The sequence below is a fragment of the Ambystoma mexicanum genome, unplaced genomic scaffold (assembly GCF_040938575.1).
Source record: "Ambystoma mexicanum isolate Mex_15411 unplaced genomic scaffold, UKY_AmexF1_1 Mex_scaf1, whole genome shotgun sequence".
NCBI classification, from domain to species: Eukaryota; Metazoa; Chordata; class Amphibia; order Caudata; family Ambystomatidae; genus Ambystoma; species Ambystoma mexicanum.
Window position 1 is genome coordinate 4,912,731 of NW_027182324.1, and position 27,504 is coordinate 4,940,234.

At 41.0% G+C, this 27,504-nt stretch overlaps 15 non-coding genes across 15 annotated transcripts; 13 read left to right on the forward strand and 2 right to left on the reverse strand.

The window, feature by feature from the left end:
- The first annotated feature begins 758 nt into the window (after positions 1-758).
- Positions 759-832, forward strand: TRNAT-AGU (transfer RNA threonine (anticodon AGU)). The gene has a single exon. It is a non-coding gene; the product is annotated as a tRNA-Thr (tRNA).
- A 3,290-nt stretch (positions 833-4,122) lies between these two features.
- Positions 4,123-4,196, forward strand: TRNAT-AGU (transfer RNA threonine (anticodon AGU)). The gene has a single exon. It is a non-coding gene; the product is annotated as a tRNA-Thr (tRNA).
- A 6,653-nt stretch (positions 4,197-10,849) lies between these two features.
- Positions 10,850-10,923, forward strand: TRNAT-AGU (transfer RNA threonine (anticodon AGU)). Its single transcript has one exon. It is a non-coding gene; the product is annotated as a tRNA-Thr (tRNA).
- Positions 10,924-11,690: 767 nt separating this feature from the next.
- On the forward strand, positions 11,691-11,764 carry TRNAT-AGU (transfer RNA threonine (anticodon AGU)). The gene has a single exon. It is a non-coding gene; the product is annotated as a tRNA-Thr (tRNA).
- Positions 11,765-12,530: 766 nt separating this feature from the next.
- On the forward strand, positions 12,531-12,604 carry TRNAT-AGU (transfer RNA threonine (anticodon AGU)). The gene has a single exon. It is a non-coding gene; the product is annotated as a tRNA-Thr (tRNA).
- A 766-nt stretch (positions 12,605-13,370) lies between these two features.
- TRNAT-AGU (transfer RNA threonine (anticodon AGU)) lies at positions 13,371-13,444 on the forward strand. The gene has a single exon. It is a non-coding gene; the product is annotated as a tRNA-Thr (tRNA).
- A 4,126-nt stretch (positions 13,445-17,570) lies between these two features.
- TRNAT-AGU (transfer RNA threonine (anticodon AGU)) lies at positions 17,571-17,644 on the forward strand. The gene has a single exon. It is a non-coding gene; the product is annotated as a tRNA-Thr (tRNA).
- Positions 17,645-18,411: 767 nt separating this feature from the next.
- Positions 18,412-18,485, forward strand: TRNAT-AGU (transfer RNA threonine (anticodon AGU)). The gene has a single exon. It is a non-coding gene; the product is annotated as a tRNA-Thr (tRNA).
- A 766-nt stretch (positions 18,486-19,251) lies between these two features.
- On the forward strand, positions 19,252-19,325 carry TRNAT-AGU (transfer RNA threonine (anticodon AGU)). The gene has a single exon. It is a non-coding gene; the product is annotated as a tRNA-Thr (tRNA).
- A 766-nt stretch (positions 19,326-20,091) lies between these two features.
- TRNAT-AGU (transfer RNA threonine (anticodon AGU)) lies at positions 20,092-20,165 on the forward strand. Its single transcript has one exon. It is a non-coding gene; the product is annotated as a tRNA-Thr (tRNA).
- A 4,967-nt stretch (positions 20,166-25,132) lies between these two features.
- Positions 25,133-25,206, forward strand: TRNAT-AGU (transfer RNA threonine (anticodon AGU)). Its single transcript has one exon. It is a non-coding gene; the product is annotated as a tRNA-Thr (tRNA).
- A 236-nt stretch (positions 25,207-25,442) lies between these two features.
- On the reverse strand, positions 25,443-25,515 carry TRNAK-UUU (transfer RNA lysine (anticodon UUU)). Its single transcript has one exon. It is a non-coding gene; the product is annotated as a tRNA-Lys (tRNA).
- Positions 25,516-25,971: 456 nt separating this feature from the next.
- Positions 25,972-26,045, forward strand: TRNAT-AGU (transfer RNA threonine (anticodon AGU)). Its single transcript has one exon. It is a non-coding gene; the product is annotated as a tRNA-Thr (tRNA).
- Positions 26,046-26,282: 237 nt separating this feature from the next.
- TRNAK-UUU (transfer RNA lysine (anticodon UUU)) lies at positions 26,283-26,355 on the reverse strand. The gene has a single exon. It is a non-coding gene; the product is annotated as a tRNA-Lys (tRNA).
- Positions 26,356-26,812: 457 nt separating this feature from the next.
- Positions 26,813-26,886, forward strand: TRNAT-AGU (transfer RNA threonine (anticodon AGU)). The gene has a single exon. It is a non-coding gene; the product is annotated as a tRNA-Thr (tRNA).
- Positions 26,887-27,504: the final 618 nt, after the last annotated feature.

Below are 27,504 nucleotides of genomic sequence, written 5' to 3' on the forward strand. Positions count from 1 at the left end.
TTTTTCGACCAATCTGTCTCCCCAATATTAAAACTTTGTACAAAGATTGTTATTTCATGCTATTTAGAAGCACAGTCAGGCTTGAAATGTTGGCAAAGCATCCAAGAATTCTGGACTCCACTACCTTAGAGTCATATTGCCCAAGGTTGCGATGCCATCAGAAATAGCACATATTAGAATGAGCAATTCATATTTCCTGCTAAATTTTTTGTAAAAGAAGCAAAGATACGCCTGAACAGGGACTTGAACCCTGGACCCTCAGATTAAAAGTCTGATGCTCTACCGACTGAGCTATCCAGGCACAGGGATCAGTGCCCATTTGAAACTTGATTTTCACTCTACAGCACCTCCATACATGGCTACCTCACTGGTCAATAAAGGAAATGAATTACTAGTGCATTACACACATTTTGACACTGGAGACATAACTTTTTTCAGTCATTCCGTATCCAGATATAGAGATTTTCAGCATCTAGGACTTTAATGTTCACCCACTTACGGATTTTAATGTTTTGCCACATTCATGAGTGCAAACTTGCTCCCCAGTAAAGACGAACATGTGCTCCTCAATGCACACACTGGGCAATGCAGTCCACTCTAAATCGACGATTAATGACATGCTCGTTTTGTGCAATGGAGTTTCAGTCAATTGGAAAACATTTTGAAAAGTTATATTGCAACAGAAGCCCAGCCTTAAAAAAGTGGATTTCACTTCTAAATGATTACATGAGGAAGGAAAGGAGACCAGATGCAAAAAAGGTGCTGTGGCTTAGTTGGTTAAAGCGCCTGTCTAGTAAACAGGAGATCCTGAGTTCGAATCTCAGCAGCGCCTGTCTGCTTTTTTTTCGACCAATCTGTCTCCCCAATATTAAAACTTTGTACAAAGATTGCTATTTCATGCTATTTAGAAGCACAGTCAGGCTTGAAATGTTGGCAAAGCATCCAAGAACTCTGGACTCCACTACCTTAGAGTCATATTGCCCAAGGTTGCGATGCCATCAGAAATAGCACATATTAGAATGAGCAATTCATATTTCCTGCTTAATTTTTTGTAAAAGAAGCAAAGGTACCGCTGAACAGGGACTTGAACCCTGGACCCTCAGATTAAAAGTCTGATGCTCTACCGACTGAGCTACCCAGGCACAAGGATCACTGCCCATTTGAAACTTGATTTTCACTCTACAGCACCTCCATACATGGCTAGCTCACTGGTCAATAAAGGATATGAATTACTAGTGCATTACACACATTTTGACACTGGAGACATAACTTTTTTCATTCATTCCGTATACAGATATAGAGATTTGCAGCATCTAGGACTTTAATGTTCACCCACTTACGGATTTGAATGTTTTGCCACATTCATGAGTGCAAACTTGCTCCCCAGTAAAGACGAACATGTGCTCCTCAATGCACACACTGGGCAATGCAGTCCACTCTAAATCGACGATTAATGACATGCTCGTTTTGTGCAATGGAGTTTCAGTCAATTGGAAAACATTTTGAAAAGTTATATTGCAACAGAAGCCCAGCCTTAAAAAAGTGGATTTCACTTCTAAATGATTACATGAGGAAGGAAAGGAGACCAGATGCAAAAAAGGTGCTGTGACTTAGTTGGTTAAAGCGCCTGTCTAGTAAACAGGAGATCCTGAGTTCGAATCTCAGCAGCGCCTGTCTGCTTTTTTTTCGACCAATCTGTCTCCCCAATATTAAAACTTTGTACAAAGATTGCTATTTCATGCTATTTAGAAGCACAGTCAGGCTTGAAATGTTGGCAAAGCATCCAAGAACTCTGGACTCCACTACCTTAGAGTCATATTGCCCAAGGTTGCGATGCCATCAGAAATAGCACATATTAGAATGAGCAATTCATATTTCCTGCTTAATTTTTTGTAAAAGAAGCAAAGGTACGCCTGAACAGGGACTTGAACCCTGGACCCTCAGATTAAAAGTCTGATGCTCTACCGACTGAGCTATCCAGGCACAAGGATCACTGCCCATTTGAAACTTGATTTTCACTCTACAGCACCTCCATACATGGCTACCTCACTGGTCAATAAAGGAAATGAATTACTAGTGCATTACACACATTTTGACACTGGAGACATAACTTTTTTCAGTCATTCCGTATCCAGATATAGAGATTTGCAGCATCTAGGACTTTAATGTTCACCCACTTACGGATTTGAATGTTTTGCCACATTCATGAGTGCAAACTTGCTCCCCAGTAAAGACGAACATGTGCTCCTCAATGCACACACTGGGCAATGCAGTCCACTCTAAATCGACGATTAATGACATGCTCGTTTTGTGCAATGGAGTTTCAGTCAATTGGAAAACATTTTGAAAAGTTATATTGCAACAGAAGCCCAGCCTTAAAAAAGTGGATTTCACTTCTAAATGATTACATGAGGAAGGAAAGGAGACCAGATGCAAAAAAGGTGCTGTGACTTAGTTGGTTAAAGCGCCTGTCTAGTAAACAGGAGATCCTGAGTTCGAATCTCAGCAGCGCCTGTCTGCTTTTTTTTCGACCAATCTGTCTCCCCAATATTAAAACTTTGTACAAAGATTGCTATTTCATGCTATTTAGAAGCACAGTCAGGCTTGAAATGTTGGCAAAGCATCCAAGAACTCTGGACTCCACTACCTTAGAGTCATATTGCCCAAGGTTGCGATGCCATCAGAAATAGCACATATTAGAATGAGCAATTCATATTTCCTGCTTAATTTTTTGTAAAAGAAGCAAAGGTACGCCTGAACAGGGACTTGAACCCTGGACCCTCAGATTAAAAGTCTGATGCTCTACCGACTGAGCTATCCAGGCACAAGGATCACTGCCCATTTGAAACTTGATTTTCACTCTACAGCACCTCCATACATGGCTACCTCACTGGTCAATAAAGGAAATGAATTACTAGTGCATTACACACATTTTGACACTGGAGACATAACTTTTTTCAGTCATTCCGTATCCAGATATAGAGATTTGCAGCATCTAGGACTTTAATGTTCACCCACTTACGGATTTGAATGTTTTGCCACATTCATGAGTGCAAACTTGCTCCCCAGTAAAGACGAACATGTGCTCCTCAATGCACACACTGGGCAATGCAGTCCACTCTAAATCGACGATTAATGACATGCTCGTTTTGTGCAATGGAGTTTCAGTCAATTGGAAAACATTTTGAAAAGTTATATTGCAACAGAAGCCCAGCCTTAAAAAAGTGGATTTCACTTCTAAATGATTACATGAGGAAGGAAAGGAGACCAGATGCAAAAAAGGTGCTGTGGCTTAGTTGGTTAAAGCACCTGTCTAGTAAACAGGAGATCCTGAGTTCGAATCTCAGCAGCGCCTGTCTGCTTTTTTTTCGACCAATCTGTCTCCCCAATATTAAAACTTTGTACAAAGATTGCTATTTCATGCTATTTAGAAGCACAGTCAGGCTTGAAATGTTGGCAAAGCATCCAAGAACTCTGGACTCCACTACCTTAGAGTCATATTGCCCAAGGTTGCGATGCCATCAGAAATAGCACATATTAGAATGAGCAATTCATATTTCCTGCTAAATTTTTTGTAAAAGAAGCAAAGATACGCCTGAACAGGGACTTGAACCCTGGACCCTCAGATTAAAAGTCTGATGCTCTACCGACTGAGCTATCCAGGCACAGGGATCACTGCCCATTTGAAACTTGATTTTCACTCTACAGCACCTCCATACATGGCTACCTCACTGGTCAATAAAGGAAATGAATTACTAGTGCATTACACACATTTTGACACTGGAGACATAACTTTTTTCAGTCATTCCGTATCCAGATATAGCGATTTGCAGCATCTAGGACTTTAATGTTCACCCACTTACGGATTTGAATGTTTTGCCACATTCATGAGTGCAAACTTGCTCCCCAGTAAAGACGAACATGTGCTCCTCAATGCACACACTGGGCAATGCAGTCCACTCTAAATCGACGATTAATGACATGCTCGTTTTGTGCAATGGAGTTTCAGTCAATTGGAAAACATTTTGAAAAGTTATATTGCAATAGAAGCCCAGCCTTAAAAAAGTGGATTTCACTTCTAAATGATTACATGAGGAAGGAAAGGAGACCAGATGCAAAAAAGGTGCTGTGGCTTAGTTGGTTAAAGCGCCTGTCTAGTAAACAGGAGATCCTGAGTTCGAATCTCAGCAGCGCCTGTCTGCTTTTTTTTCGACCAATCTGTCTCCCCAATATTAAAACTTTGTACAAAGATTGCTATTTCATGCTATTTAGAAGCACAGTCAGGCTTGAAATGTTGGCAAAGCATCCAAGAATTCTGGACTCCACTACCTTAGAGTCATATTGCCCAAGGTTGCGATGCCATCAGAAATAGCACATATTAGAATGAGCAATTCATATTTCCTGCTAAATTTTTTGTAAAAGAAGCAAAGATACGCCTGAACAGGGACTTGAACCCTGGACCCTCAGATTAAAAGTCTGATGCTCTACGACTGAGCTATCCAGGCACAGGGATCTCTGCCCCTTTGAAACTTGATTTTCACTCTACAGCACCTCCACACATGGCTACCTCACTGGTCAATAAAGGAAATGAATTACTAGTGCATTACACACATTTTGACACTGGAGACATAACTTTTTTCAGTCATTCCGTATCCAGATATAGAGATTTGCAGCATCTAGGACTTTAATGTTCACCCACTTACGGATTTGAATGTTTTGCCACATTCATGAGTGCAAACTTGCTCCCCAGTAAAGACGAACATGTGCTCCTCAATGCACACACTGGGCAATGCAGTCCGCTCTAAATCGACGATTAATGACATGCTCGTTTTGTGCAATGGAGTTTCAGTCAATTGGAAAACATTTTGAAAAGTTATATTGCAACAGAAGCCCAGCCTTAAAAAAGTGGATTTCACTTCTAAATGATTACATGAGGAAGGAAAGGAGACCAGATGCAAAAAAGGTGCTGTGACTTAGTTGGTTAAAGCGCCTGTCTAGTAAACAGGAGATCCTGAGTTCGAATCTCAGCAGCGCCTGTCTGCTTTTTTTTCGACCAATCTGTCTCCCCAATATTAAAACTTTGTACAAAGATTGCTATTTCATGCTATTTAGAAGCACAGTCAGGCTTGAAATGTTGGCAAAGCATCCAAGAACTCTGGACTCCACTACCTTAGAGTCATATTGCCCAAGGTTGCGATGCCATCAGAAATAGCACATATTAGAATGAGCAATTCATATTTCCTGCTTAATTTTTTGTAAAAGAAGCAAAGGTACGCCTGAACAGGGACTTGAACCCTGGACCCTCAGATTAAAAGTCTGATGCTCTACCGACTGAGCTATCCAGGCACAAGGATCACTGCCCATTTGAAACTTGATTTTCACTCTACAGCACCTCCATACATGGCTACCTCACTGGTCAATAAAGGAAATGAATTACTAGTGCATTACACACATTTTGACACTGGAGACATAACTTTTTTCAGTCATTCCGTATCCAGATATAGAGATTTGCAGCATCTAGGACTTTAATGTTCACCCACTTACGGATTTGAATGTTTTGCCACATTCATGAGTGCAAACTTGCTCCCCAGTAAAGACGAACATGTGCTCCTCAATGCACACACTGGGCAATGCAGTCCACTCTAAATCGACGATTAATGACATGCTCGTTTTGTGCAATGGAGTTTCAGTCAATTGGAAAACATTTTGAAAAGTTATATTGCAACAGAAGCCCAGCCTTAAAAAAGTGGATTTCACTTCTAAATGATTACATGAGGAAGGAAAGGAGACCAGATGCAAAAAAGGTGCTGTGACTTAGTTGGTTAAAGCGCCTGTCTAGTAAACAGGAGATCCTGAGTTCGAATCTCAGCAGCGCCTGTCTGCTTTTTTTTCGACCAATCTGTCTCCCCAATATTAAAACTTTGTACAAAGATTGCTATTTCATGCTATTTAGAAGCACAGTCAGGCTTGAAATGTTGGCAAAGCATCCAAGAACTCTGGACTCCACTACCTTAGAGTCATATTGCCCAAGGTTGCGATGCCATCAGAAATAGCACATATTAGAATGAGCAATTCATATTTCCTGCTTAATTTTTTGTAAAAGAAGCAAAGGTACGCCTGAACAGGGACTTGAACCCTGGACCCTCAGATTAAAAGTCTGATGCTCTACCGACTGAGCTATCCAGGCACAAGGATCACTGCCCATTTGAAACTTGATTTTCACTCTACAGCACCTCCATACATGGCTACCTCACTGGTCAATAAAGGAAATGAATTACTAGTGCATTACACACATTTTGACACTGGAGACATAACTTTTTTCAGTCATTCCGTATCCAGATATAGAGATTTGCAGCATCTAGGACTTTAATGTTCACCCACTTACGGATTTGAATGTTTTGCCACATTCATGAGTGCAAACTTGCTCCCCAGTAAAGACGAACATGTGCTCCTCAATGCACACACTGGGCAATGCAGTCCACTCTAAATCGACGATTAATGACATGCTCGTTTTGTGCAATGGAGTTTCAGTCAATTGGAAAACATTTTGAAAAGTTATATTGCAACAGAAGCCCAGCCTTAAAAAAGTGGATTTCACTTCTAAATGATTACATGAGGAAGGAAAGGAGACCAGATGCAAAAAAGGTGCTGTGACTTAGTTGGTTAAAGCGCCTGTCTAGTAAACAGGAGATCCTGAGTTCGAATCTCAGCAGCGCCTGTCTGCTTTTTTTTCGACCAATCTGTCTCCCCAATATTAAAACTTTGTACAAAGATTGCTATTTCATGCTATTTAGAAGCACAGTCAGGCTTGAAATGTTGGCAAAGCATCCAAGAACTCTGGACTCCACTACCTTAGAGTCATATTGCCCAAGGTTGCGATGCCATCAGAAATAGCACATATTAGAATGAGCAATTCATATTTCCTGCTTAATTTTTTGTAAAAGAAGCAAAGGTACGCCTGAACAGGGACTTGAACCCTGGACCCTCAGATTAAAAGTCTGATGCTCTACCGACTGAGCTATCCAGGCACAAGGATCACTGCCCATTTGAAACTTGATTTTCACTCTACAGCACCTCCATACATGGCTACCTCACTGGTCAATAAAGGAAATGAATTACTAGTGCATTACACACATTTTGACACTGGAGACATAACTTTTTTCAGTCATTCCGTATCCAGATATAGAGATTTGCAGCATCTAGGACTTTAATGTTCACCCACTTACGGATTTGAATGTTTTGCCACATTCATGAGTGCAAACTTGCTCCCCAGTAAAGACGAACATGTGCTCCTCAATGCACACACTGGGCAATGCAGTCCACTCTAAATCGACGATTAATGACATGCTCGTTTTGTGCAATGGAGTTTCAGTCAATTGGAAAACATTTTGAAAAGTTATATTGCAACAGAAGCCCAGCCTTAAAAAAGTGGATTTCACTTCTAAATGATTACATGAGGAAGGAAAGGAGACCAGATGCAAAAAAGGTGCTGTGACTTAGTTGGTTAAAGCGCCTGTCTAGTAAACAGGAGATCCTGAGTTCGAATCTCAGCAGCGCCTGTCTGCTTTTTTTTCGACCAATCTGTCTCCCCAATATTAAAACTTTGTACAAAGATTGCTATTTCATGCTATTTAGAAGCACAGTCAGGCTTGAAATGTTGGCAAAGCATCCAAGAACTCTGGACTCCACTACCTTAGAGTCATATTGCCCAAGGTTGCGATGCCATCAGAAATAGCACATATTAGAATGAGCAATTCATATTTCCTGCTTAATTTTTTGTAAAAGAAGCAAAGGTACGCCTGAACAGGGACTTGAACCCTGGACCCTCAGATTAAAAGTCTGATGCTCTACCGACTGAGCTATCCAGGCACAAGGATCACTGCCCATTTGAAACTTGATTTTCACTCTACAGCACCTCCATACATGGCTACCTCACTGGTCAATAAAGGAAATGAATTACTAGTGCATTACACACATTTTGACACTGGAGACATAACTTTTTTCAGTCATTCCGTATACAGATATAGAGATTTGCAGCATCTAGGACTTTAATGTTCACCCACTTACGGATTTGAATGTTTTGCCACATTCATGAGTGCAAACTTGCTCCCCAGTAAAGACGAACATGTGCTCCTCAATGCACACACTGGGCAATGCAGTCCACTCTAAATCGACGATTAATGACATGCTCGTTTTGTGCAATGGAGTTTCAGTCAATTGGAAAACATTTTGAAAAGTTATATTGCAACAGAAGCCCAGCCTTAAAAAAGTGGATTTCACTTCTAAATGATTACATGAGGAAGGAAAGGAGACCAGATGCAAAAAAGGTGCTGTGACTTAGTTGGTTAAAGCGCCTGTCTAGTAAACAGGAGATCCTGAGTTCGAATCTCAGCAGCGCCTGTCTGCTTTTTTTTCGACCAATCTGTCTCCCCAATATTAAAACTTTGTACAAAGATTGCTATTTCATGCTATTTAGAAGCACAGTCAGGCTTGAAATGTTGGCAAAGCATCCAAGAACTCTGGACTCCACTACCTTAGAGTCATATTGCCCAAGGTTGCGATGCCATCAGAAATAGCACATATTAGAATGAGCAATTCATATTTCCTGCTTAATTTTTTGTAAAAGAAGCAAAGGTACGCCTGAACAGGGACTTGAACCCTGGACCCTCAGATTAAAAGTCTGATGCTCTACCGACTGAGCTATCCAGGCACAAGGATCACTGCCCATTTGAAACTTGATTTTCACTCTACAGCACCTCCATACATGGCTACCTCACTGGTCAATAAAGGAAATGAATTACTAGTGCATTACACACATTTTGACACTGGAGACATAACTTTTTTCAGTCATTCCGTATCCAGATATAGAGATTTGCAGCATCTAGGACTTTAATGTTCACCCACTTACGGATTTGAATGTTTTGCCACATTCATGAGTGCAAACTTGCTCCCCAGTAAAGACGAACATGTGCTCCTCAATGCACACACTGGGCAATGCAGTCCACTCTAAATCGACGATTAATGACATGCTCGTTTTGTGCAATGGAGTTTCAGTCAATTGGAAAACATTTTGAAAAGTTATATTGCAACAGAAGCCCAGCCTTAAAAAAGTGGATTTCACTTCTAAATGATTACATGAGGAAGGAAAGGAGACCAGATGCAAAAAAGGTGCTGTGACTTAGTTGGTTAAAGCGCCTGTCTAGTAAACAGGAGATCCTGAGTTCGAATCTCAGCAGCGCCTGTCTGCTTTTTTTTCGACCAATCTGTCTCCCCAATATTAAAACTTTGTACAAAGATTGCTATTTCATGCTATTTAGAAGCACAGTCAGGCTTGAAATGTTGGCAAAGCATCCAAGAACTCTGGACTCCACTACCTTAGAGTCATATTGCCCAAGGTTGCGATGCCATCAGAAATAGCACATATTAGAATGAGCAATTCATATTTCCTGCTTAATTTTTTGTAAAAGAAGCAAAGGTACGCCTGAACAGGGACTTGAACCCTGGACCCTCAGATTAAAAGTCTGATGCTCTACCGACTGAGCTATCCAGGCACAAGGATCACTGCCCATTTGAAACTTGATTTTCACTCTACAGCACCTCCATACATGGCTACCTCACTGGTCAATAAAGGAAATGAATTACTAGTGCATTACACACATTTTGACACTGGAGACATAACTTTTTTCAGTCATTCCGTATCCAGATATAGAGATTTGCAGCATCTAGGACTTTAATGTTCACCCACTTACGGATTTGAATGTTTTGCCACATTCATGAGTGCAAACTTGCTCCCCAGTAAAGACGAACATGTGCTCCTCAATGCACACACTGGGCAATGCAGTCCACTCTAAATCGACGATTAATGACATGCTCGTTTTGTGCAATGGAGTTTCAGTCAATTGGAAAACATTTTGAAAAGTTATATTGCAACAGAAGCCCAGCCTTAAAAAAGTGGATTTCACTTCTAAATGATTACATGAGGAAGGAAAGGAGACCAGATGCAAAAAAGGTGCTGTGACTTAGTTGGTTAAAGCGCCTGTCTAGTAAACAGGAGATCCTGAGTTCGAATCTCAGCAGCGCCTGTCTGCTTTTTTTTCGACCAATCTGTCTCCCCAATATTAAAACTTTGTACAAAGATTGCTATTTCATGCTATTTAGAAGCACAGTCAGGCTTGAAATGTTGGCAAAGCATCCAAGAACTCTGGACTCCACTACCTTAGAGTCATATTGCCCAAGGTTGCGATGCCATCAGAAATAGCACATATTAGAATGAGCAATTCATATTTCCTGCTTAATTTTTTGTAAAAGAAGCAAAGGTACGCCTGAACAGGGACTTGAACCCTGGACCCTCAGATTAAAAGTCTGATGCTCTACCGACTGAGCTATCCAGGCACAAGGATCACTGCCCATTTGAAACTTGATTTTCACTCTACAGCACCTCCATACATGGCTACCTCACTGGTCAATAAAGGAAATGAATTACTAGTGCATTACACACATTTTGACACTGGAGACATAACTTTTTTCAGTCATTCCGTATCCAGATATAGAGATTTGCAGCATCTAGGACTTTAATGTTCACCCACTTACGGATTTGAATGTTTTGCCACATTCATGAGTGCAAACTTGCTCCCCAGTAAAGACGAACATGTGCTCCTCAATGCACACACTGGGCAATGCAGTCCACTCTAAATCGACGATTAATGACATGCTCGTTTTGTGCAATGGAGTTTCAGTCAATTGGAAAACATTTTGAAAAGTTATATTGCAACAGAAGCCCAGCCTTAAAAAAGTGGATTTCACTTCTAAATGATTACATGAGGAAGGAAAGGAGACCAGATGCAAAAAAGGTGCTGTGGCTTAGTTGGTTAAAGCGCCTGTCTAGTAAACAGGAGATCCTGAGTTCGAATCTCAGCAGCGCCTGTCTGCTTTTTTTTCGACCAATCTGTCTCCCCAATATTAAAACTTTGTACAAAGATTGCTATTTCATGCTATTTAGAAGCACAGTCAGGCTTGAAATGTTGGCAAAGCATCCAAGAACTCTGGACTCCACTACCTTAGAGTCATATTGCCCAAGGTTGCGATGCCATCAGAAATAGCACATATTAGAATGAGCAATTCATATTTCCTGCTAAATTTTTTGTAAAAGAAGCAAAGATACGCCTGAACAGGGACTTGAACCCTGGACCCTCAGATTAAAAGTCTGATGCTCTACCGACTGAGCTATCCAGGCACAGGGATCACTGCCCATTTGAAACTTGATTTTCACTCTACAGCACCTCCATACATGGCTACCTCACTGGTCAATAAAGGAAATGAATTACTAGTGCATTACACACATTTTGACACTGGAGACATAACTTTTTTCAGTCATTCCGTATCCAGATATAGCGATTTGCAGCATCTAGGACTTTAATGTTCACCCACTTACGGATTTGAATGTTTTGCCACATTCATGAGTGCAAACTTGCTCCCCAGTAAAGACGAACATGTGCTCCTCAATGCACACACTGGGCAATGCAGTCCACTCTAAATCGACGATTAATGACATGCTCGTTTTGTGCAATGGAGTTTCAGTCAATTGGAAAACATTTTGAAAAGTTATATTGCAATAGAAGCCCAGCCTTAAAAAAGTGGATTTCACTTCTAAATGATTACATGAGGAAGGAAAGGAGACCAGATGCAAAAAAGGTGCTGTGGCTTAGTTGGTTAAAGCGCCTGTCTAGTAAACAGGAGATCCTGAGTTCGAATCTCAGCAGCGCCTGTCTGCTTTTTTTTCGACCAATCTGTCTCCCCAATATTAAAACTTTGTACAAAGATTGCTATTTCATGCTATTTAGAAGCACAGTCAGGCTTGAAATGTTGGCAAAGCATCCAAGAATTCTGGACTCCACTACCTTAGAGTCATATTGCCCAAGGTTGCGATGCCATCAGAAATAGCACATATTAGAATGAGCAATTCATATTTCCTGCTAAATTTTTTGTAAAAGAAGCAAAGATACGCCTGAACAGGGACTTGAACCCTGGACCCTCAGATTAAAAGTCTGATGCTCTACGACTGAGCTATCCAGGCACAGGGATCTCTGCCCCTTTGAAACTTGATTTTCACTCTACAGCACCTCCACACATGGCTACCTCACTGGTCAATAAAGGAAATGAATTACTAGTGCATTACACACATTTTGACACTGGAGACATAACTTTTTTCAGTCATTCCGTATCCAGATATAGAGATTTGCAGCATCTAGGACTTTAATGTTCACCCACTTACGGATTTGAATGTTTTGCCACATTCATGAGTGCAAACTTGCTCCCCAGTAAAGACGAACATGTGCTCCTCAATGCACACACTGGGCAATGCAGTCCACTCTAAATCGACGATTAATGACATGCTCGTTTTGTGCAATGGAGTTTCAGTCAATTGGAAAACATTTTGAAAAGTTATATTGCAACAGAAGCCCAGCCTTAAAAAAGTGGATTTCACTTCTGATTGATTACATGAGGAAGGAAAGGAGACCCGATGCAAAAAAGGTGCTGTGGCTTAGTTGGTTAAAGCGCCTGTCTAGTAAACAGGAGATCCTGAGTTCGAATCTCAGCAGCGCCTGTCTGCTTTTTTTTCGACCAATCTGTCTCCCCAATATTAAAACTTTGTACAAAGATTGCTGTTTCATGCTATTTAGAAGCACAGTCAGGCTTGAAATGTTGGCAAAGCATCCAAGAACTCTGGACTCCACTACCTTAGAGTCATATTGCCCAAGGTTGCGATGCCATCAGAAATAGCACATATTAGAATGAGCAATTCATATTTCCTGCTTATTTTTTTGTAAAAGAAGCAAAGGTACGCCTGAACAGGGACTTGAACCCTGGACCCTCAGATTAAAAGTCTGATGCTCTACCGACTGAGCTATCCAGGCAGATGGATCACGGCCATTTGAAACTTGATTTTCACTCTACAGCACCTCCATACATGGCTACCTCACTGGTCAATAAAGGAAATGAATTACTAGTGCATTACACACATTTTGACACTGGAGACATAACTTTTTTCAGTCATTCCGTATCCAGATATAGAGATTTGCAGCATCTAGGACTTTAATGTTCACCCACTTACGGATTTGAATGTTTTGCCACATTCATGAGTGCAAACTTGCTCCCCAGTAAAGACGAACATGTGCTCCTCAATGCACACACTGGGCAAAGCAGTCCACTCTAAATCGACGATTAATGACATGCTCGTTTTGTGCAATGGAGTTTCAGTCAATTGGAAAACATTTTGAAAAGTTATATTGCAACAGAAGCCCAGCCTTAAAAAAGTGGATTTCACTTCTAAATGATTACATGAGGAAGGAAAGGAGACCAGATGCAAAAAGGGTGCTGTGGCTTAGTTGGTTAAAGCGCCTGTCTAGTAAACAGGAGATCCTGAGTTCGAATCTCAGCAGCGCCTGTCTGCTTTTTTTTCGACCAATCTGTCTCCCCAATATTAAAACTTTGTACAAAGATTGCTATTTCATGCTATTTAGAAGCACAGTGAGGCTTGAAATGTTGGCAAAGCATCCAAGAACTCTGGACTCCACTACCTTAGAGTCATATTGCCCAAGGTTGCGATGCCATCAGAAATAGCACATATTAGAATGAGCAATTCATATTTCCTGCTTAATTTTTTGTAAAAGAAGCAAAGGTACGCCTAAACAGGGACTTGAACCCTGGACCCTCAGATTAAAAGTCTGATGCTCTACCGATTTAGCTATCCAGGCACAGGGATCACTGCCCATTTGAAACTTGATTTTCACTCTACAGCACCTCCATACATGGCTACCTCACTGGTCAATAAAGGAAATGAATTACTAGTGCATTACACACATTTTGACACTGGAGACATAACTTTTTTCAGTCATTCCGTATCCAGATATAGAGATTTGCAGCATCTAGGACTTTAATTTTCACCCACTTACGGATTTGAATGTTTTGCCACATTCATGAGTGCAAACTTGCTCCCCAGTAAAGACGAACATGTGCTCCTCAATGCACACACTGGGCAATGCAGTCCACTCTAAATCGACGATTAATGACATGCTCGTTTTGTGCAATGGAGTTTCAGTCAATTGGAAAACATTTTGAAAAGTTATATTGCAACAGAAGCCCAGCCTTAAAAAAGTGGATTTCACTTCTGATTGATTACATGAGGAAGGAAAGGAGACCAGATGCAAAAAAGGGGCTGTGGCTTAGTTGGTTAAAGCGCCTGTCTAGTAAACAGGAGATCCTGAGTTCGAATCTCAGCAGCGCCTGTCTGCTTTTTTTTCGACCAATCTGTCTCCCCAATATTAAAACTTTGTACAAAGATTGCTATTTCATGCTATTTAGAAGCACAGTCAGGCTTGAAATGTTGGCAAAGCATCCAAGAACTCTGGACTCCACTACCTTAGAGTCATATTGCCCAAGGTTGCGATGCCATCAGAAACAGCACATATTAGAATGAGCAATTCATATTTCCTGCTTAATTTTTTGTAAAAGAAGCAAAGGTACGCCTGAACAGGGACTTGAACCCTGGACCCTCAGATTAAAAGTCTGATGCTCTACCGACTGAGCTATCCAGGCACATGGATCACTGCCATTTGAAACTTGATTTTCACTCTACAGCGCCTCCATACATGGCTACCTCACTGGTCAATAAAGGAAATGAATTACTAGTGCATTACACACATTTTGACACTGGAGACATAACTTTTTTCAGTCATTCCTTATCCAGATATAGAGATTTGCAGCATCTAGGACTTTAATGTTCACCCACTTACGGATTTGAATGTTTTGCCACATTCATGAGTGCAAAATTGCTCCCCAGTAAAGGCGAACATGTGCTCCTCAATACACACACTGGGCAATGCAGTCCACTCTAAATCAACGATTAATGACATGCTCGTTTTGTGCAATGGAGTTTCAGTCAATTGGAAAACATTTTGAAAAGTTATATTGCAACAGAAGCCCAGCCTTAAAAAAGTGGATTTCACTTCTAAATGATTACATGAGGAAGGAAAGGAGACCAGATGCAAAAAAGGTGCTGTGGCTTAGTTGGTTAAAGTGCCTGTCTAGTAAACAGGAGATCCTGAGTTCGAATCTCAGCAGCGCCTGTCTGCTTTTTTTCGACCAATCTGTCTCCCCAATATTAAAACTTTGTACAAAGATTGCTATTTCATGCTATTTAGAAGCACAGTCAGGCTTGATATGTTGGCAAAGCATCCAAGAACTCTGGACTCCACTACCTTAGAGTCATATTGCCCAAGGTTGCGATGCCATCAGAAATAGCACATATTAGAATGGGCAATTCATATTTCCTGCTTAATTTTTTGTAAAAGAAGCAAAGGTACGCCTGAACAGGGACTTGAACCCTGGACCCTCAGATTAAAAGTCTGATGCTCTACCGACTGAGCTATCCAGGCAGATGGATCACTGCCATTTGAAACTTGATTTTCACTCTACAGCACCTCCATACATGGCTACCTCACTGGTCAATAAAGGAAATGAATTACTAGTGCATTACACACATTTTGACACTGGAGCCATAACTTTTTTCAGTCATTCCGTATCCAGATATAGAGATTTGCAGCATCTAGGACTTTAATGTTCACCCACTTACGGATTTGAATGTTTTGCCACATTCATGAGTGCAAACTTGCTCCCCAGTAAAGACGAACATGTGCTCCTGAATGCACACACTGGGCAATGCAGTCCACTCTAAATCGACGATTAATGACATGCTCGTTTTGTGCAATGGAGTTTCAGTCAATTGGAAAACATTTTGAAAAGTTATATTGCAACAGAAGCCCAGCCTTAAAAAAGTGGATTTCACTTCTAAATGATTACATGAGGAAGGAAAGGAGACCAGATGCAAAAAAGGTGCTGTGGCTTAGTTGGTTAAAGCGCCTGTCTAGTAAACAGGAGATTCTGAGTTCGAATCTCAGCAGCGCCTGTCTGCTTTTTTTTCGACCAATCTGTCTCCCCAATATTAAAACTTTGTACAAAGATTGCTATTTCATGCTATTTAGAAGCACAGTGAGGCTTGAAATGTTGGCAAAGCATCCAAGAACTCTGGACTCCACTACCTTAGAGTCATATTGCCCAAGGTTGCGATGCCATCAGAAATAGCACATATTAGAATGAGCAATTCATATTTCCTGCTTAATTTTTTGTAAAAGAAGCAAAGGTACGCCTGAACAGGGACTTGAACCCTGGACCCTCAGATTAAAAGTCTGATGCTCTACCGACTGAGCTATCCAGGCACAGGGATCACTGCCCATTTGAAACTTGATTTTCACTCTACAGCACCTCCATACATGGCTACCTCACTGGTCAATAAAGGAAATGAATTACTAGTGCATTACACACATTTTGACACTGGAGCCATAACTTTTTTCAGTCATTCCGTATCCAGATATAGAGATTTGCAGCATCTAGGACTTTAATGTTCACCCACTTACGGATTTGAATGTTTTGCCACATTCATGAGTGCAAACTTGCTCCCCAGTAAAGATGAACATGTGCTCCTCAATGCACACACTGGGCAATGCAGTCCACTCTAAATCGACGATTAATGACATGCTCGTTTTGTGCAATGGAGTTTCAGTCAATTGGAAAACATTTTGAAAAGTTATATTGCAACAGAAGCCCAGCCTTAAAAAAGTGGATTTCACTTCTAAATGATTACATGAGGAAGGAAAGGAGACCAGATGCAAAAAAGGTGCTGTGGCTTAGTTGGTTAAAGCACCTGTCTAGTAAACAGGAGATCCTGAGTTCGAATCTCAGCAGCGCCTGTCTGCTTTTTTTCGACCAATCTGTCTCCCCAATATTAAAACTTTGTACAAAGATTGCTATTTCATGCTATTTAGAAGCACAGTCAGGCTTGATATGTTGGCAAAGCATCCAAGAACTCTGGACTCCACTACCTTAGAGTCATATTGCCCAAGGTTGCGATGCCATCAGAAATAGCACATATTAGAATGGGCAATTCATATTTCCTGCTTAATTTTTTGTAAAAGAAGCAAAGGTACGCCTGAACAGGGACTTGAACCCTGGACCCTCAGATTAAAAGTCTGATGCTCTACCGACTGAGCTATCCAGGCAGATGGATCACTGCCATTTGAAACTTGATTTTCACTCTACAGCACCTCCATACATGGCTACCTCACTGGTCAATAAAGGAAATGAATTACTAGTGCATTACACACATTTTGACACTGGAGCCATAACTTTTTTCAGTCATTCCGTATCCAGATATAGAGATTTGCAGCATCTAGGACTTTAATGTTCACCCACTTACGGATTTGAATGTTTTGCCACATTCATGAGTGCAAACTTGCTCCCCAGTAAAGACGAACATGTGCTCCTCAATGCACACACTGGGCAATGCAGTCCACTCTAAATCGACGATTAATGACATGCTCGTTTTGTGCAATGGAGTTTCAGTCAATTGGAAAACATTTTGAAAAGTTATATTGCAACAGAAGCCCAGCCTTAAAAAAGTGGATTTCACTTCTAAATGATTACATGAGGAAGGAAAGGAGACCAGATGCAAAAAAGGTGCTGTGGCTTAGTTGGTTAAAGCGCCTGTCTAGTAAACAGGAGATCCTGAGTTCGAATCTCAGCAGCGCCTGTCTGCTTTTTTTTCGACCAATCTGTCTCCCCAATATTAAAACTTTGTACAAAGATTGCTATTTCATGCTATTTAGAAGCACAGTCAGGCTTGAAATGTTGGCAAAGCATCCAAGAACTCTGGACTCCACTACCTTAGAGTCATATTGCCCAAGGTTGCGATGCCATCAGAAATAGCACATATTAGAATGAGCAATTCATATTTCCTGCTAAATTTTTTGTAAAAGAAGCAAAGATACGCCTGAACAGGGACTTGAACCCTGGACCCTCAGATTAAAAGTCTGATGCTCTACCGACTGAGCTATCCAGGCACAGGGATCACTGCCCATTTGAAACTTGATTTTCACTCTACAGCACCTCCATACATGGCTACCTCACTGGTCAATAAAGGAAATGAATTACTAGTGCATTACACACATTTTGACACTGGAGACATAACTTTTTTCAGTCATTCCGTATCCAGATATAGCGATTTGCAGCATCTAGGACTTTAATGTTCACCCACTTACGGATTTGAATGTTTTGCCACATTCATGAGTGCAAACTTGCTCCCCAGTAAAGACGAACATGTGCTCCTCAATGCACACACTGGGCAATGCAGTCCACTCTAAATCGACGATTAATGACATGCTCGTTTTGTGCAATGGAGTTTCAGTCAATTGGAAAACATTTTGAAAAGTTATATTGCAATAGAAGCCCAGCCTTAAAAAAGTGGATTTCACTTCTAAATGATTACATGAGGAAGGAAAGGAGACCAGATGCAAAAAAGGTGCTGTGGCTTAGTTGGTTAAAGCGCCTGTCTAGTAAACAGGAGATCCTGAGTTCGAATCTCAGCAGCGCCTGTCTGCTTTTTTTTCGACCAATCTGTCTCCCCAATATTAAAACTTTGTACAAAGATTGCTATTTCATGCTATTTAGAAGCACAGTCAGGCTTGAAATGTTGGCAAAGCATCCAAGAATTCTGGACTCCACTACCTTAGAGTCATATTGCCCAAGGTTGCGATGCCATCAGAAATAGCACATATTAGAATGAGCAATTCATATTTCCTGCTAAATTTTTTGTAAAAGAAGCAAAGATACGCCTGAACAGGGACTTGAACCCTGGACCCTCAGATTAAAAGTCTGATGCTCTACGACTGAGCTATCCAGGCACAGGGATCTCTGCCCCTTTGAAACTTGATTTTCACTCTACAGCACCTCCACACATGGCTACCTCACTGGTCAATAAAGGAAATGAATTACTAGTGCATTACACACATTTTGACACTGGAGACATAACTTTTTTCAGTCATTCCGTATCCAGATATAGAGATTTGCAGCATCTAGGACTTTAATGTTCACCCACTTACGGATTTGAATGTTTTGCCACATTCATGAGTGCAAACTTGCTCCCCAGTAAAGACGAACATGTGCTCCTCAATGCACACACTGGGCAATGCAGTCCACTCTAAATCGACGATTAATGACATGCTCGTTTTGTGCAATGGAGTTTCAGTCAATTGGAAAACATTTTGAAAAGTTATATTGCAACAGAAGCCCAGCCTTAAAAAAGTGGATTTCACTTCTGATTGATTACATGAGGAAGGAAAGGAGACCCGATGCAAAAAAGGTGCTGTGGCTTAGTTGGTTAAAGCGCCTGTCTAGTAAACAGGAGATCCTGAGTTCGAATCTCAGCAGCGCCTGTCTGCTTTTTTTTCGACCAATCTGTCTCCCCAATATTAAAACTTTGTACAAAGATTGCTGTTTCATGCTATTTAGAAGCACAGTCAGGCTTGAAATGTTGGCAAAGCATCCAAGAACTCTGGACTCCACTACCTTAGAGTCATATTGCCCAAGGTTGCGATGCCATCAGAAATAGCACATATTAGAATGAGCAATTCATATTTCCTGCTTATTTTTTTGTAAAAGAAGCAAAGGTACGCCTGAACAGGGACTTGAACCCTGGACCCTCAGATTAAAAGTCTGATGCTCTACCGACTGAGCTATCCAGGCAGATGGATCACGGCCATTTGAAACTTGATTTTCACTCTACAGCACCTCCATACATGGCTACCTCACTGGTCAATAAAGGAAATGAATTACTAGTGCATTACACACATTTTGACACTGGAGACATAACTTTTTTCAGTCATTCCGTATCCAGATATAGAGATTTGCAGCATCTAGGACTTTAATGTTCACCCACTTACGGATTTGAATGTTTTGCCACATTCATGAGTGCAAACTTGCTCCCCAGTAAAGACGAACATGTGCTCCTCAATGCACACACTGGGCAAAGCAGTCCACTCTAAATCGACGATTAATGACATGCTCGTTTTGTGCAATGGAGTTTCAGTCAATTGGAAAACATTTTGAAAAGTTATATTGCAACAGAAGCCCAGCCTTAAAAAAGTGGATTTCACTTCTAAATGATTACATGAGGAAGGAAAGGAGACCAGATGCAAAAAGGGTGCTGTGGCTTAGTTGGTTAAAGCGCCTGTCTAGTAAACAGGAGATCCTGAGTTCGAATCTCAGCAGCGCCTGTCTGCTTTTTTTTCGACCAATCTGTCTCCCCAATATTAAAACTTTGTACAAAGATTGCTATTTCATGCTATTTAGAAGCACAGTGAGGCTTGAAATGTTGGCAAAGCATCCAAGAACTCTGGACTCCACTACCTTAGAGTCATATTGCCCAAGGTTGCGATGCCATCAGAAATAGCACATATTAGAATGAGCAATTCATATTTCCTGCTTAATTTTTTGTAAAAGAAGCAAAGGTACGCCTAAACAGGGACTTGAACCCTGGACCCTCAGATTAAAAGTCTGATGCTCTACCGATTTAGCTATCCAGGCACAGGGATCACTGCCCATTTGAAACTTGATTTTCACTCTACAGCACCTCCATACATGGCTACCTCACTGGTCAATAAAGGAAATGAATTACTAGTGCATTACACACATTTTGACACTGGAGACATAACTTTTTTCAGTCATTCCGTATCCAGATATAGAGATTTGCAGCATCTAGGACTTTAATTTTCACCCACTTACGGATTTGAATGTTTTGCCACATTCATGAGTGCAAACTTGCTCCCCAGTAAAGACGAACATGTGCTCCTCAATGCACACACTGGGCAATGCAGTCCACTCTAAATCGACGATTAATGACATGCTCGTTTTGTGCAATGGAGTTTCAGTCAATTGGAAAACATTTTGAAAAGTTATATTGCAACAGAAGCCCAGCCTTAAAAAAGTGGATTTCACTTCTGATTGATTACATGAGGAAGGAAAGGAGACCAGATGCAAAAAAGGGGCTGTGGCTTAGTTGGTTAAAGCGCCTGTCTAGTAAACAGGAGATCCTGAGTTCGAATCTCAGCAGCGCCTGTCTGCTTTTTTTTCGACCAATCTGTCTCCCCAATATTAAAACTTTGTACAAAGATTGCTATTTCATGCTATTTAGAAGCACAGTCAGGCTTGAAATGTTGGCAAAGCATCCAAGAACTCTGGACTCCACTACCTTAGAGTCATATTGCCCAAGGTTGCGATGCCATCAGAAACAGCACATATTAGAATGAGCAATTCATATTTCCTGCTTAATTTTTTGTAAAAGAAGCAAAGGTACGCCTGAACAGGGACTTGAACCCTGGACCCTCAGATTAAAAGTCTGATGCTCTACCGACTGAGCTATCCAGGCACATGGATCACTGCCATTTGAAACTTGATTTTCACTCTACAGCGCCTCCATACATGGCTACCTCACTGGTCAATAAAGGAAATGAATTACTAGTGCATTACACACATTTTGACACTGGAGACATAACTTTTTTCAGTCATTCCTTATCCAGATATAGAGATTTGCAGCATCTAGGACTTTAATGTTCACCCACTTACGGATTTGAATGTTTTGCCACATTCATGAGTGCAAAATTGCTCCCCAGTAAAGGCGAACATGTGCTCCTCAATACACACACTGGGCAATGCAGTCCACTCTAAATCAACGATTAATGACATGCTCGTTTTGTGCAATGGAGTTTCAGTCAATTGGAAAACATTTTGAAAAGTTATATTGCAACAGAAGCCCAGCCTTAAAAAAGTGGATTTCACTTCTAAATGATTACATGAGGAAGGAAAGGAGACCAGATGCAAAAAAGGTGCTGTGGCTTAGTTGGTTAAAGTGCCTGTCTAGTAAACAGGAGATCCTGAGTTCGAATCTCAGCAGCGCCTGTCTGCTTTTTTTCGACCAATCTGTCTCCCCAATATTAAAACTTTGTACAAAGATTGCTATTTCATGCTATTTAGAAGCACAGTCAGGCTTGATATGTTGGCAAAGCATCCAAGAACTCTGGACTCCACTACCTTAGAGTCATATTGCCCAAGGTTGCGATGCCATCAGAAATAGCACATATTAGAATGGGCAATTCATATTTCCTGCTTAATTTTTTGTAAAAGAAGCAAAGGTACGCCTGAACAGGGACTTGAACCCTGGACCCTCAGATTAAAAGTCTGATGCTCTACCGACTGAGCTATCCAGGCAGATGGATCACTGCCATTTGAAACTTGATTTTCACTCTACAGCACCTCCATACATGGCTACCTCACTGGTCAATAAAGGAAATGAATTACTAGTGCATTACACACATTTTGACACTGGAGCCATAACTTTTTTCAGTCATTCCGTATCCAGATATAGAGATTTGCAGCATCTAGGACTTTAATGTTCACCCACTTACGGATTTGAATGTTTTGCCACATTCATGAGTGCAAACTTGCTCCCCAGTAAAGACGAACATGTGCTCCTGAATGCACACACTGGGCAATGCAGTCCACTCTAAATCGACGATTAATGACATGCTCGTTTTGTGCAATGGAGTTTCAGTCAATTGGAAAACATTTTGAAAAGTTATATTGCAACAGAAGCCCAGCCTTAAAAAAGTGGATTTCACTTCTAAATGATTACATGAGGAAGGAAAGGAGACCAGATGCAAAAAAGGTGCTGTGGCTTAGTTGGTTAAAGCGCCTGTCTAGTAAACAGGAGATTCTGAGTTCGAATCTCAGCAGCGCCTGTCTGCTTTTTTTTCGACCAATCTGTCTCCCCAATATTAAAACTTTGTACAAAGATTGCTATTTCATGCTATTTAGAAGCACAGTGAGGCTTGAAATGTTGGCAAAGCATCCAAGAACTCTGGACTCCACTACCTTAGAGTCATATTGCCCAAGGTTGCGATGCCATCAGAAATAGCACATATTAGAATGAGCAATTCATATTTCCTGCTTAATTTTTTGTAAAAGAAGCAAAGGTACGCCTGAACAGGGACTTGAACCCTGGACCCTCAGATTAAAAGTCTGATGCTCTACCGACTGAGCTATCCAGGCACAGGGATCACTGCCCATTTGAAACTTGATTTTCACTCTACAGCACCTCCATACATGGCTACCTCACTGGTCAATAAAGGAAATGAATTACTAGTGCATTACACACATTTTGACACTGGAGCCATAACTTTTTTCAGTCATTCCGTATCCAGATATAGAGATTTGCAGCATCTAGGACTTTAATGTTCACCCACTTACGGATTTGAATGTTTTGCCACATTCATGAGTGCAAACTTGCTCCCCAGTAAAGATGAACATGTGCTCCTCAATGCACACACTGGGCAATGCAGTCCACTCTAAATCGACGATTAATGACATGCTCGTTTTGTGCAATGGAGTTTCAGTCAATTGGAAAACATTTTGAAAAGTTATATTGCAACAGAAGCCCAGCCTTAAAAAAGTGGATTTCACTTCTAAATGATTACATGAGGAAGGAAAGGAGACCAGATGCAAAAAAGGTGCTGTGGCTTAGTTGGTTAAAGCACCTGTCTAGTAAACAGGAGATCCTGAGTTCGAATCTCAGCAGCGCCTGTCTGCTTTTTTTCGACCAATCTGTCTCCCCAATATTAAAACTTTGTACAAAGATTGCTATTTCATGCTATTTAGAAGCACAGTCAGGCTTGATATGTTGGCAAAGCATCCAAGAACTCTGGACTCCACTACCTTAGAGTCATATTGCCCAAGGTTGCGATGCCATCAGAAATAGCACATATTAGAATGGGCAATTCATATTTCCTGCTTAATTTTTTGTAAAAGAAGCAAAGGTACGCCTGAACAGGGACTTGAACCCTGGACCCTCAGATTAAAAGTCTGATGCTCTACCGACTGAGCTATCCAGGCAGATGGATCACTGCCATTTGAAACTTGATTTTCACTCTACAGCACCTCCATACATGGCTACCTCACTGGTCAATAAAGGAAATGAATTACTAGTGCATTACACACATTTTGACACTGGAGCCATAACTTTTTTCAGTCATTCCGTATCCAGATATAGAGATTTGCAGCATCTAGGACTTTAATGTTCACCCACTTACGGATTTGAATGTTTTGCCACATTCATGAGTGCAAACTTGCTCCCCAGTAAAGATGAACATGTGCTCCTCAATGCACACACTGGGCAATGCAGTCCACTCTAAATCGACGATTAATGACATGCTCGTTTTGTGCAATGGAGTTTCAGTCAATTGGAAAACATTTTGAAAAGTTATATTGCAACAGAAGCCCAGCCTTAAAAAAGTGGATTTCACTTCTAAATGATTACATGAGGAAGGAAAGGAGACCAGATGCAAAAAAGGTGCTGTGGCTTAGTTGGTTAAAGCGCCTGTCTAGTAAACAGGAGATTCTGAGTTCGAATCTCAGCAGCGCCTGTCTGCTTTTTTTTCGACCAATCTGTCTCCCCAATATTAAAACTTTGTACAAAGATTGCTATTTCATGCTATTTAGAAGCACAGTGAGGCTTGAAATGTTGGCAAAGCATCCAAGAACTCTGGACTCCACTACCTTAGAGTCATATTGCCCAAGGTTGCGATGCCATCAGAAATAGCACATATTAGAATGAGCAATTCATATTTCCTGCTTAATTTTTTGTAAAAGAAGCAAAGGTACGCCTGAACAGGGACTTGAACCCTGGACCCTCAGATTAAAAGTCTGATGCTCTACCGACTGAGCTATCCAGGCACAGGGATCACTGCCCATTTGAAACTTGATTTTCACTCTACAGCACCTCCATACATGGCTACCTCACTGGTCAATAAAGGAAATGAATTACTAGTGCATTACACACATTTTGACACTGGAGACATAACTTTTTTCAGTCATTCCGTATCCAGATATAGAGATTTGCAGCATCTAGGACTTTAATGTTCACCCACTTACGGATTTGAATGTTTTGCCACATTCATGAGTGCAAACTTGCTCCCCAGTAAAGACGAACATGTGCTCCTCAATGCACACACTGGGCAATGCAGTCCACTCTAAATCGATGATTAATGACATGCTCGTTTTGTGCAATGGAGTTTCAGTCAATTGGAAAACATTTTGAAAAGTTATATTGCAACAGAAGCCCAGCCTTAAAAAAGTGGATTTCACTTCTAAATGATTACATGAGGAAGGAAAGGAGACCAGATGCAAAAAAGGTGCTGTGGCTTAGTTGGTTAAAGCGCCTGTCTAGTAAACAGGAGATCCTGAGTTCGAATCTCAGCAGCGCCTGTCTGCTTTTTTTCGACCAATCTGTCTCCCCAATATTAAAATTTTGTACAAAGATTGCTATTTCATGCTATTTAGAAGCACAGTCAGGCTTGATATGTTGGCAAAGCATCCAAGAACTCTGGACTCCACTACCTTAGAGTCATATTGCCCAAGGTTGCGATGCCATCAGAAATAGCACATATTAGAATGGGCAATTCATATTTCCTGCTTAATTTTTTGTAAAAGAAGCAAAGATACGCCTGAACAGGGACTTGAACCCTGGACCCTCAGATTAAAAGTCTGATGCTCTACCAACTGAGCTATCCAGGCAGATGGATCACTGCCATTTGAAACTTGATTTTCACTCTACAGCACCTCCATACATGGCTACCTCACTGGTCAATAAAGGAAATGAATTACTAGTGCATTACACACATTTTGACACTGGAGACATAACTTTTTTCAGTCATTCCGTATCCAGATATAGAGATTTGCAGCATCTAGGACTTTAATGTTCACCCACTTACGGATTTGAATGTTTTGCCACATTCATGAGTGCAAACTTGCTCCCCAGTAAAGACGAACATGTGCTCCTCAATGCACACACTGGGCAATGCAGTCCACTCTAAATCGACGATTAATGACATGCTCGTTTTGTGCAATGGAGTTTCAGTCAATTGGAAAACATTTTGAAAAGTTATATTGCAACATAAGCCCAGCCTTAAAAAAGTGGATTTCACTTCTAAATGATTACATGAGGAAGGAAAGGAGACCAGATGCAAAAAAGGTGCTGTGGCTTAGTTGGTTAAAGCGCCTGTCTAGTAAACAGGAGATCCTGAGTTCGAATCTCAGCAGCGCCTGTCTGCTTTTTTTTCGACCAATCTGTCTCCCCAATATTAAAACTTTGTACAAAGATTGCTATTTCATGCTATTTAGAAGCACAGTCAAGCTTGAAATGTTGGCAAAGCATCCAAGAACTCTGGACTCCACTACCTTAGAGTCATATTGCCCAAGGTTGCGATGCCATCAGAAATAGCACATATTAGAATGAGCAATTCATATTTCCTGCTTAATTTTTTGTAAAAGAAGCAAAGGTACGCCTGAACAGGGACTTGAACCCTGGACCCTCAGATTAAAAGTCTGATGCTCTACCAACTGAGCTATCCAGGCACAATGATCACTGCCCATTTGAAACTTGATTTTCACTCTACAGCACCTCCATACATGGCTACCTCACTGGTCAATAAAGGAAATGAATTACTAGTGCATTACACACATTTTGACACTGGAGACATAACTTTTTTCAGTCATTCCGTATCCAGATATAGAGATTTGCAGCATCTAGGACTTTAATGTTCACCCACTTACGGATTTGAATGTTTTGCCACATTCATGAGTGCAAACTTGCTCCCCAGTAAAGACGAACATGTGCTCCTCAATGCACACACTGGGCAATGCAGTCCACTCTAAATCGACGATTAATGACATGCTCGTTTTGTGCAATGGAGTTTCAGTCAATTGGAAAACATTTTGAAAAGTTATATTGCAATAGAAGCCCAGCCTTAAAAAAGTGGATTTCACTTCTAAATGATTACATGAGGAAGGAAAGGAGACCAGATGCAAAAAAGGTGCTGTGGCTTAGTTGGTTAAAGCGCCTGTCTAGTAAACAGGAGATCCTGAGTTCGAATCTCAGCAGCGCCTGTCTGCTTTTTTTTCGACCAATCTGTCTCCCCAATATTAAAACTTTGTACAAAGATTGCTATTTCATGCTATTTAGAAGCACAGTCAGGCTTGAAATGTTGGCAAAGCATCCAAGAACTCTGGACTCCACTACCTTAGAGTCATATTGCCCAAGGTTGCGATGCCATCAGAAATAGCACATATTAGAATGAGCAATTCATATTTCCTGCTTAATTTTTTGTAAAAGAAGCAAAGGTACCCCTGAACAGGGACTTGAACCCTGGACCCTCAGATTAAAAGTCTGATGCTCTACCGACTGAGCTACCCAGGCACAAGGATCACTGCCCATTTGAAACTTGATTTTCACTCTACAGCACCTCCATACATGGCTAGCTCACTGGTCAATAAAGGATATGAATTACTAGTGCATTACACACATTTTGACACTGGAGACATAACTTTTTTCATTCATTCCGTATCCAGATATAGAGATTTGCAGCATCTAGGACTTTAATGTTCACCCACTTACGGATTTGAATGTTTTGCCACATTCATGAGTGCAAACTTGCTCCCCAGTAAAGACGAACATGTGCTCCTCAATGCACACACTGGGCAATGCAGTCCACTCTAAATCGACGA